Consider the following 11,215-nt stretch of genomic DNA (forward strand, 5'->3'; position numbering starts at 1 on the left):
ATGAAGCATGCCACCCACCAGGTTTGACAATGGTGCCAGCCCCATAAAGCAGGCCACCCACCAGGTTTGACAATGGTACCAGCCCCACGCATGAAGGCCACCCACCAGGTTTAAAAATGGTGCCTGCCTCATGAAGCATTCCACCCACCAGTTTGACAATGATGCCAGCCCCATTAAGCAGGCCACCCATCATGTTTGACAACGGTGCCAGCCTCATGCACGCAGGTCACCCACCGGGTTTGACAATGGTGCCCAGCCCCACGGCATACCACCTACCAGTTTTGACAATACTTATATGTTATGGTCCCAGCCCCATGCATGCAGGCCAACCAACAGGTTTGACAATGATACCAGCCCCACGCATGTATACCAACTACCAGTTTTGACAATACTTATATGTTATGGTGCCACCCCTACGCATGATCAAGGAGAATGGTAAACCAGTTTTGTCTTCGTGGTTTCATAACCGCTTCATATGTTAGTCTTCTGTTGGTAAAGTAGAGAAAGGAAGGCAAACCGAATATCCTCATTGGTAGCATTTTTCATATCAAACAAACACAGACCTAGTGCAGTAGTGCCATATCATCCTGGATTCATATTCACCCATTACTGTGTAATCAACAAGTTTCATAAACACGGACTGTAAAGTCGAAATATTTGTCTAACGAACTAAATACGTCAGTAAAAAAAATCATCGAATGTTTTCACCCCACCCCTCTACCAAATGGAACTACGGATGGATGTTTCCCCTCCCCTTTACTTTAGAAACCATTTACTGTCTCTTGCTGCACTTTTGCGGTTCTGGGAAAGTTTCCTTTCACCGCTGTTATCTAAGACTAATTTATGAACTGAAAGAATTCAGGAGAATGTGCCACATATTAAAATATTTCGTTAACTTGAACATTCGGAAACTAACACTTTGTTCTATGAATCCCCAACAAAATGATTACGAATCCTCAAACAAAAAGAAGATAAAAACAAAATATGAACCTTTCAAACTTCTCGTTACTGTTTCGCTTGACTTCGCTTTGATGAATTACCTTGTTCCAACTTTATATAACATACTGTAAAGTTTACATTTGTAGATGCTATTTTGGTATAATTTTGAAATGCTGGCTGTTCATGATTGTCTTTGTATATATAAATATTTACTGTTTTTCTTTCTCATTTCTTCAAGCGTTAGTTTAGTTAAACGCTTCACTTTTATGTACCTAAACAGTTAGTCCTGTGTTACTCACTGAGTATTTAGTATCTATGTTCGCCATTCAATAGGGTTTGATCCCAATGTCCAGTTAAGTAATTTATACAATTATTTATGTACTCCCCAGTCGTCTCTGTTTTTATTTCAGTCTTACGTATTGTTGCATTATTTTTTCAGTACCCTTTAGCTTTCATCGTTCTTTTTCTGAATTGGGATAGACGCTTACTGATTGACTTCGAAATAGCGTTTTTTTTTATCAATACAAGCAAATTTCAATTTGCATGAAGTCGGCTTATCCAGATTGATATGATCTCTTCTGTAAATGTACAAGAAACCTTTCGTTAACACAGGCCTGAGTAAATCAGTGGCGGCAGCAGTGTGAAATGTTCTTGCAGCACAAGAATAATACAGATTTCCTTTTGCCTTTATTCACGAGTTTGAGTTAACGCCAGTCTGGCTGATACTCAGCTAGTAGATGTCGTACGTCTTATTATTAAAAGAATACGGTTTGACTAAAATTGAGGACGCTGATTAAGTAATCAGAATATACAGAGTCACTGTATCAACTTTACTGGCCTTAGATGTCTCTATACTTAAGGAGTTTATGTGGAAAGGACGTGTCAATCAAGGCACGGTAAAGACTAATGGAGCCTATCCTCTCAAACCATGCATTTGCGCGCAATGGGTAGTTCTAACCGTTCAGCGTCTCTCTTAATATTACTTTCTTATTAACTTAAACAAGGCAATAGTAAAGATATTTGGCCTTTGAAAGAGGGATACAAATAAATAGATGCTCCTTTTTATTATGCCGTTGTTCCTGAAAATTGTTGCGTAACATAATCACCCAAGAGCTTAATAAGAAAGGGTGCTGCATGTTGTATTTTGTAAGCATTAACATGCTCATTTGTATCACCCAGTGTTGAAACTAACGTCCTCTGAATATGAGCAAAAACAAGGAAATTAAAATTACACTTTATCAATCAATTAAGATGAAGGGACTAAGGTTTATATATATATATATATATATATATATATATATATATATATATATATATATATATATATATATATATATATATATATATATATATATATATATATATATATATATATATATACACATTGGTATTTTTGTTTACTTCAACGCATGATAGCTGGGACTTAGGTTTACCTCGGGGATAGGTTTACCTGACACCAGGTAAACCTAAGTCCAGGGTCTTTTTGTTCAATCAATTTCACTTCCTTTGAGGAATGATTATTTCGAGTTAAGAGAAAACCTCATAAACTTTTCAATTCCGAAGTTACAAAAAAAAAATCGTTCATTTAAAGGGTAAAATTTCCCCTCAAAAGTGGAGGTAATTCCGAAGGGTATATAACAGAATTACGAACATGGTATATATGTTGATCCCAACTTTACACCTCGATTTTGACCAAATGCGGCTATATATAGTTCCGAAACTTACAGGTTCCTCTAATTACACTGAAATCTTCGTGTTTGTACTTTTTCTTCCATTAATTTGGGATATTTAAGATAATAAGAGTTTCTATTTTAACTGGCAAATTTACACGTAACGAAACAACGCCCCCACACATAAGCAGTTCTTTCTGTGTTCGGTGGTAGGGCAGTCGATCGGATCGTATCGTTGCTATCCCAATAGCCTACATTCAACGTTACTTTATGTGGGCCTAGCCATGTAGTCTACAAAGGAAAGTGCCGCAGGTTACCGTAAACGTTGCCCATTTGAAGTTGGCTTTTGGAACTTTGGTGGAGTATATGCATTGTAAGTAAATTCCTTAAAAGTGTTCCGGATATATTAATAACATTTAGAGTAAATACCTTCATGCTGAACACAAATAAAGTAAGACCATGGTTAGAATTAGAGTAGACTAGCCTAGGCCTAACGTTAGCCCTAAATTGGACCTATCAGTATTACTGGCTATGGTAAATCACAGCTGCCTGCTACTGCCTTTGCTGATACTCGGAATATAAAATGTGATTAATAAATTAAAGTATATACTTGTAACAGACTGGTCAACCTACACATTTTGCAGCCTGGTGATCTTCCAGATCTTTTAAAGTAAAGGCTTAATAATTGACGCACCTCCAAATATTACTAGCCTAGGCCTACTAGTACTACTATTACTATACTAGCCTACTACTACTGTACTGTAGCTAGTACTAGCAACTATACAGCAGGCAACCATAACTTTTTGCAGCCAAGCAGAGTTAAATATTTCATGAGTTTGAATCCATTTCAGGTATATGCTGATCAAATTGTGTTTGTGCATGTTTTGGGGCATTTGGAAATCTTACTCCCTAAAAATAACCAAAATTACCTCAATATAATACCACTAATCTCTGGGACCTGACCTTTCTGAGGTTAGAGGCTCAGAGCATAGCAAACAGCATCCAAAGATAATGGATGTTTACTCAGGCCCTTCACTACAGTAAGCTTATCGACAGATGTGTCAATTTAGGGGTATGAAAGAACTTGCATTCGTGCGATGCAATTTTGAACCATTTCACGAAATATAAATCTTTGGGTATGTCTCAATCTCTCTGCCATAAAATAAGGCAGTCAAAAGGTCACAACTCCACAAAAACAGATACACAAGCAAACGGAACACTACAGTAAAAGAAAGGGCCTGATAGATTCCATAAACGAGTTACAAAAGTAAAAAATGTGAAAACGTTTGCCGTCTCAGTACAATATTCATCCCCACAATATTCTCTATATGTGTTAGTGTGCATCACTTAGCCCTGTGCGTACAGTAGTAGTGGTGTGTCATTGGTTCTGATTCAGAGAACTAAGTCACACAGGGCCTCAGTGTAGCAGTGTACAACAATTTTTTGTAACATGAGTTTTTCCCCCTGCACCTATGGGATGAATCATGGCTAAAGGTAAACAATTGAGTATTCATTTTAGAATAACAACGCAATCATGGCTAAGTAATTTAGGCATTTTGATATAACGTTATGATGTGGGTAGTGTTAATAGTGCTGAAGTAATAGCTTGATCAAAAGTATTCCTCAAAGTCCCACAATGCCTTCACAGGGTGACCTACTGTACAGTCACTTGAGCACTTAGGAGTTTTTGCGAAAAGAGCAAATTCCTTGTCCAAAATTGCTAGGTTTGATCCAGTTTTACGGAGTCCCAAAACAAAAAAACACAGTCTGTGATATATCAATGGAAAAGTGTAAAGATTCAATGTAACATATTTGAAAGGATTAGAGTATGTTGAAAAACCACCAGCTATGCATTTTAAGGAAATAAACAGTACCTCATTGAACCTTGCATTGTGTTCACACTAATGAGTTATGAAATTGTTATCAGTGTCTTCATCATTAAAAGCTATTAATTAGGTTGATCAATGGTCTCACATATTAGTGCAATCACAGAGGTTAAATTTCAATCAGGTTATAATGCCAAGGGAATCCAGACCTACTTCATAAAATAAAAAAAAATCATGGCTCCTATAAAAATCATTCATGATAAAAACCAGCATACATACAGTATGTGCAACTAAAGCATTTTCATATTGGGTATCATGTCCAAATAAAAGCTCTTGATTGTATTCAGTTTTCATACTTTTAAAAATGACCATCTGTGTGCAGTAATTTGGTGTTAGTAAGTAACATGAAAATGCACAAGACTAATGTTCAACAGGCACTAGATAGTTCTCATGTCCATAGCACAAACCAGGGAGTTGTTCCATTACAACTCCCTGCACGAACAGGCTATTATGATCAGAGTTGTTATAGAACAAATAAAACTCCCTTGTATGATGTTACTGTAGCACTGTACTGTGTGACAAAACACTTAAATGCATACATGTGGTAACATGTTGCTATGATCCGATACTAGCTGGTTGGGTGTATAAATAGATCACCATTATGCAAACTGCACATGGTTTCCATTATGTAATAAGTTTTATTTTATGAATTTGTCAATCTGACATGTACAGTATGCTACTGTACAGTATATGTGTAGGCTGCATGTACAACTTATTGTATCTTAATAATATACAGCAAAAAACTATTGAGAACTGTGATAAACAACATTTTCAAAGTGACAGTTGGGGGATCTAAAAAGACCACTGAAAGCCTTCTGTAGCGATATAACATGATACTAAACATTATATTTCTCTGCAAGCTAGTGTACCCTGCTTTGAGATGTATGGTTTAAATAAGGTTTTCACAAGTTTGCCCTGTTGACCCAACCACTGGCCTAGACATACCAATAAATAGATCTATCCATGCTTCAAATTGAGTTTTCACAATTTGACCATTTTTACCTAAATTTCCTTTGACCTTCACCAAAAACAATAGGCTTCTTGTACTTGTGATGCATCTATACATACATACTGTACCAACTATGAGATCTGTCCAATAAAGCTTACTGTCATGAGAAACTGTGTTTACAAGCTAGGATCACAAACACAGTACTCCTACCAATGCACACGTACACATATGCCATCGTGAGTGGAAAGTTTCAACATCATTGAAACCAAACATTAAAAATGAACTCAGTCATAATGCCAAAGTCTGTGTTCACGAGTAGTCCTGAGCTTAAACCCCAAATGATACGTTGAGGGACTAAATGTACCGGTATACATAGTCTAGGGTGCATGCAATTTTTAAGTAAATGAACTGCATGCGGGATGAGGCATTGAACCATGCATGAATACTCAGTCAATCTCTTGAAGTGATTGCATGCTAAATTCCTGGGTACAACTTACATACCAAATAATAGATCAATATTCAAACTTAGTAGTGTGGCATTTTTCTCAATTGTTGCATATGTGGTTTCCATGAAAAAAATGATAGCTAAATTAACTAAACTGACATGAATATTGGACAACATGTACACTAAGTATTGACATCAAATAGGAAACTGCACTGTCAAGACTTCCACCTGCAATTTATGAAACAATTATCTGGACTTATTTATGTTCATTCTCTTGTCAGAAAAGATGGCTTAAATTTGGCACAATTTGAAGAATGCATGAATGCAGAATGAGAACACCACAGCAGATATGCTCCACTTTATTGCAAGAAGTACAGGGCTGCAATTTCAAGGTCGACACAGGATATCAAAATACTGTTCAGTAACTTTGAGCTGCTGGTTCATGCTGACCATGGGATGCAGCGAGAAATGGCTTATATGGAAATATGGAGCTCCCACAAGCATATATTGCAAACATCCCCAGTTGTCTTTAATATTCAGTAAGTATTGACTGTGAGATATATTTTAAATCCCTATGACCTGAAGTTAGTTTTCTAAAGTCTTTCCTTTAATATCCTCTCTAAGTCTGATCAACACACACTATACATAATATAAATTTACTGTACTAAGTTTCAACACGAACAAAGATGATGAAAATTTGCTGTTTATTTTCAAAAACTGTAAACGATCTAAGGCAACGGCTAACAAAGTAATGTAAGAAAGACTTCCCACTTCCCACCAAGTCCACTGCCAAACCTTTTGTTTTACTTTGCTACTTCCACCATCATAGAATGTTATCAGAATTGAAATGACTTTATGTGTAGTCTTTGAAAACCAAATGTACTGTAAATCTGCCATCTGGCAGGCTGGAATGAATTGTAGGTAGGATTGTGAAGCAAAGACTTGAGGTGTTAACACACCATCACATTTTAACCTTGATTATGATGTGTTTATTTGTACCTTTTGCAACAATGTCAATATCAAAATGTGAGGCTTTAAAAAAAATATTTACATGGAATGTACTTCAGTGAAACTTTGACATATGATTGAAATGTTGTTTTGGTTTGTTGTAGGTTAACAAGAGCTGGTGGAATTTCTCCACAAGAGAAGGAAGTACTGTCATCAATAAAATCTACAGACAGAAGAATATTTTTACTGAAGATCAAAATTTTCAATGAAAGGAAAGGCTTTCGATTAAAATTGGACAAACAACTTCTGTAGATACAATGAGGACTAGATTTATATGTCATTGCTTGGAGCCAGGTACAGTGCATTCTATGAGTTTGAATTTTTCTTTTTAGTTTCTGGACAGGTATATGACATGCAGCATACAAATTAAAATTTGTTAATGAATTTTCTTCCTTCACAGCATCATAAAATTCATTATTAATAATCCATTTATACAAATTCTTATGTTGCTGTATTTGAGAATAATTTTCGTTAGTAAAACAAAGATTTTAATCATATTCATTGCATTAACTATTATTCATGTAACTCCCTTACTTCACTGTATCAAATAAAACATTGTTTCACCAATCCATTATTCCAGTTGTTATACTGCTGGGAGGGGAGACACCAAGGTCTTTTAATACTTCAGTTACCCAATTAATGCTAACTAGATGCTCAATAATGCTTCCCACAATGGGGATGTTGGGTCTAGCAAACCTTAAGTCTAGTGGACCCTCAATATAATAGGCATCCTCCTCCCCCCCCCCCCCATGTTGGTACTGCATGTGGTATACTTTTGTTAGTGAAACTAAAGAGTTTCATCCTAGTCATTACATTGAGGGATGCTCTTTATTAAACTCCCTTACTTCACTGCAGCGTATTGGTAATCAACTATTCTAGTTGTAATGTTGCTAGTACTGTATTTGAGAATCCTTTTGTTAGTGGAACGAAGAGTTTAATGCTATCCATTACATTTAGGAGTACTCTCTAAGTGTCTACCTTCACAACATCATATAATAAATTATTAACAATCCATTATCTCTTTATATTTATGGCAGAGCTGTAGTCGAGTCCAATTAGCCAGAGCCCGATCCAAGTCCGAGTCCATCTGGTCTGAGCCAAATACAAGACCCCTCAAGTCCGAGCCGACTCCAGATACCAAAGATCACCTTTGGTAAAAATTCTTGAACTGTTATGATAATTATGCACCCAGGAGGAAATTTACCTCATGCTATAATTTTTTCGGACCAGATAAGTGGCAGCAAGCTCTTCCTGGTTCATAAATGTTATAAAACTACTGGGAGGGGAGTCACCAAGGTCCTTCAATACTTTCAGTTACCCAATAAATGCTAACTAGACGCTCAATAATGCTTCCCACAATGGGGGTGTTGGGTCTAGCAAACCTTAAGTCTAGTGGACCCTCAATATAATGGGCATCCCTCTTGTTGGTACTGCATGTGGTATCCTTTTGTTAGTGAAACTAAGAGTTTTATCCTAGTCATTGCATTGAGGGATGCTCTTTATTAAACTCCCTTTCTTCACTGCATCGTATTGGTGATCCATTATTTCAGCTGTAATGTTGCTAGTACTGTATTTGAGAATCCTTTTGTTAGTGAAACGAAGAGTTTAATACTATCCATTACATTTAGGAGATAACTTTCTAAGTCTCTACCTTCTCAACATCATATAATAAATTATTAACAATCCATTATCTTTTTATATTTATGGCAGAGCTGTAGTAGAGTCCAATTAGCCAGAGTCTGAGCCAAGTCCGAGCCCACTTGGTATGAGCCAAATCCAAGACCCTTCAAGTCCGAGCCGACTCCAGATATTCAAATATGATCACCTTTGGTAAAAATTCTTGAACTGTTATGATAATTATTCACCCAGGAGGAAATTTACCTCATGCTATAATTTTTTCGGACCAGATAAGTGGCAGCAAGCTTTTCCTAGTTCATAAATGTTCAGCCCGGGCGCTCAACTTTCAAACCATGCAGGGAGAGGCAAAATCATATTCAAACCACGACCACCGCCAGGTTAGAACATGCTTGTGAGAACCCTGCTCTACTAAAAGTGATATTCTAGTTACATTTAGGATTGCTCATTAAGATTTTCAAATCATAATCATTGTCATGGTTGCTACTTTTCCTGATGTCATCATCATTTGTGAATTATTGTTATTGTTGCCATGTTACATTTGCCAGTATCAATTTTGCTTATTGTTCTCTCAAAATTGCAGAGTAGAAGGAAGAAATGTTAGCTAATAGTTATTATACCATATGTTCTTGGTCTCTAAATTGTTTACGCTGAGGTCAGTATGAACAGAAGTGTTTATAATAGTTTTCCTTTCTGTTAAAGTATTTTCTGAATCATTTCATTAATTTTATATTTATACTGGAATTTTCAGTAGGTGTTGGCTTCATCGAGGGTCAAAGGCTACTCAAGGTCAGTAGAGTAACATAGAGCATCTAACTCAACAAGGAAAAGTTGGTAGTCATATGTAGTGCATATAGGTTTCTGACATTGAGTACTATTCTATAAATTTGTACAGTATAGCAGAAGCCCATGTGAGATAACTAGATATCTGAAACTGAAAGCCATGTTAACATGATAGTTCAATATTGGAATGATGAATGGAAGTTTGTATGCAGGTGTATCATGTGCTGAGTGCTCTTAGCCAAGTGAAAGGTTATTCTGCTATCTGCTATCGTTACATACTGTAGGTCCTTCATAAAATGCCACTTAAAGAACTTTATTACTTCCTTGGGAAGGTGAATTTTATTGTCAAATACAACATCTGTCAAATATTTAGTTTCCCAACCTGTCCAACTCCCCCCCCCCCCACCCCTCCATTTATCCCGAGTAGTTTACAGAAACTGGGACAGAACATTTTTTGTGGGAAACAAGGTTAAATAATGTTGTTTGAGGTATTGAGCATTTATCTATATGTCCCTTTCGAATCTAGATAGGAGGAAGTAGCAAACAATGCAAGGAAAACATGAAGTTCAAGTGGATGCTTTAATTGCTTTTACCCAAAACATTGCTATATTCATTGATAAATATAATCCACTTCAAATTCAGTACCGTTATACAACATGCAAAAGAGTTATGATATTGATGTACTTTCTGAATTTAGACCATTGCAGGTGAACAAGTTTAACATTGGTTTTTAATTTGACTGTATGTAGAAAACACCGGTTACATAATGAACCTCAGATACAATGTCGTGTAAATACATATTACTGCTAGGAGCTGTTTAACAAACAGTGAAAGAAAAATTTATTACTTGACTATCAAGATATTCGCAGAACTCCACACCTTCAACAATATTTACAGTGGTGCAGACTTCAAAGCAGTGCAAGGGCAACAACTGCCTATCTCTTTAAGAAATTTCCAAGTGCTTTCATTTCTAGCATTTGCATATGTTCAAAAGAAAAATGACAAATTAAAAGATGTGGTCTTTTCAACATGTTACCACATCTCCCCCCCCCTCTCTCCCCCATCAAAAAAGTATTGCATGTACAGCAGTAACCCTTTTTGTACATGTGCAATATATGGGGCAGAGCCTTATTCATGACTTGACCAAGCCCTTTATCCAATTGAAAAGCACAAGTTATGTCAGTGGTATTCACATCAATGCCTCATAGAAAATGTGCCTCATGGTCAATTTTCTAGCTGATAGCATGAATGTGAATGAGCTGAAGTTGTAGAAGTTGCTTTGTTTATATATTTCTGAAAGTAACATGAAATTTCATATTGATTTTTAATGAAAATATTTGCATTTATCAGTAATAAACAGAAAGAAGACATAATGATTTCTGCTATAGTGTCTTATCTCTGCCTCTTATGTTAAAATTGTGTTCATTGGTTGGTCCTTGTACTTCGAACATATTGCTCCCTAACTCAGCAAACCCATATTCGATCTGAAGATGCTAATTCAGACAGCTTACTGTTCTAGCAAGTTCTCGACCAATTATATTGATGAATTTGCATCTGGATGAATTTGCACTGGATGAATTTGAATCATGCCAACTATGTAAGGAGCCATTTCTTTAAACCTTGCAAGACTGGTCTATAGAGTTTCAGCTAATTTAATACAAGCCGATCCATGAAAAATTCAAATACTGTGTAATCCTATCCTACTTCAAAGGTGTACGTGGTCGAAAGGTTTCCTAGTAAAATTACTGTTCCTTTCAGATCTGCAACTTCATCTTGAGAACTTCTTTTTGGTCACATAGTAGCTTGAAACAATTGAAAGTTGGAGACAGTACTTTGAAGATATGTGCTTCGGCACCATGTACCCAGTGGCGTAGCCACGGGGGGGGGGGGGAGGAGAGGG

General features: G+C 36.5%; 1 long non-coding RNA gene across 2 annotated transcripts; it reads left to right on the forward strand.

The window, feature by feature from the left end:
* Positions 1-2,398: 2,398 nt before the first annotated feature.
* Positions 2,399-10,987, forward strand: LOC139967876 (uncharacterized). Of its 2 annotated transcripts, XR_011793174.1 has the most exons (5): positions 2,399-2,982; positions 6,171-6,428; positions 7,002-7,191; positions 7,935-8,050; positions 8,608-10,987. It is a non-coding gene; the product is annotated as an uncharacterized lncRNA (long non-coding RNA). The 2 variants fall into 2 exon arrangements; XR_011793175.1 differs by lacking the exon at positions 6,171-6,428 and having other exon boundaries at positions 2,402-2,982; positions 8,608-10,986.
* The last annotated feature ends 228 nt before the right edge of the window (positions 10,988-11,215 follow it).

Source organism: Apostichopus japonicus, chromosome 1 (genome assembly GCF_037975245.1).
Source record: "Apostichopus japonicus isolate 1M-3 chromosome 1, ASM3797524v1, whole genome shotgun sequence".
NCBI classification, from domain to species: Eukaryota; Metazoa; Echinodermata; class Holothuroidea; order Aspidochirotida; family Stichopodidae; genus Apostichopus; species Apostichopus japonicus.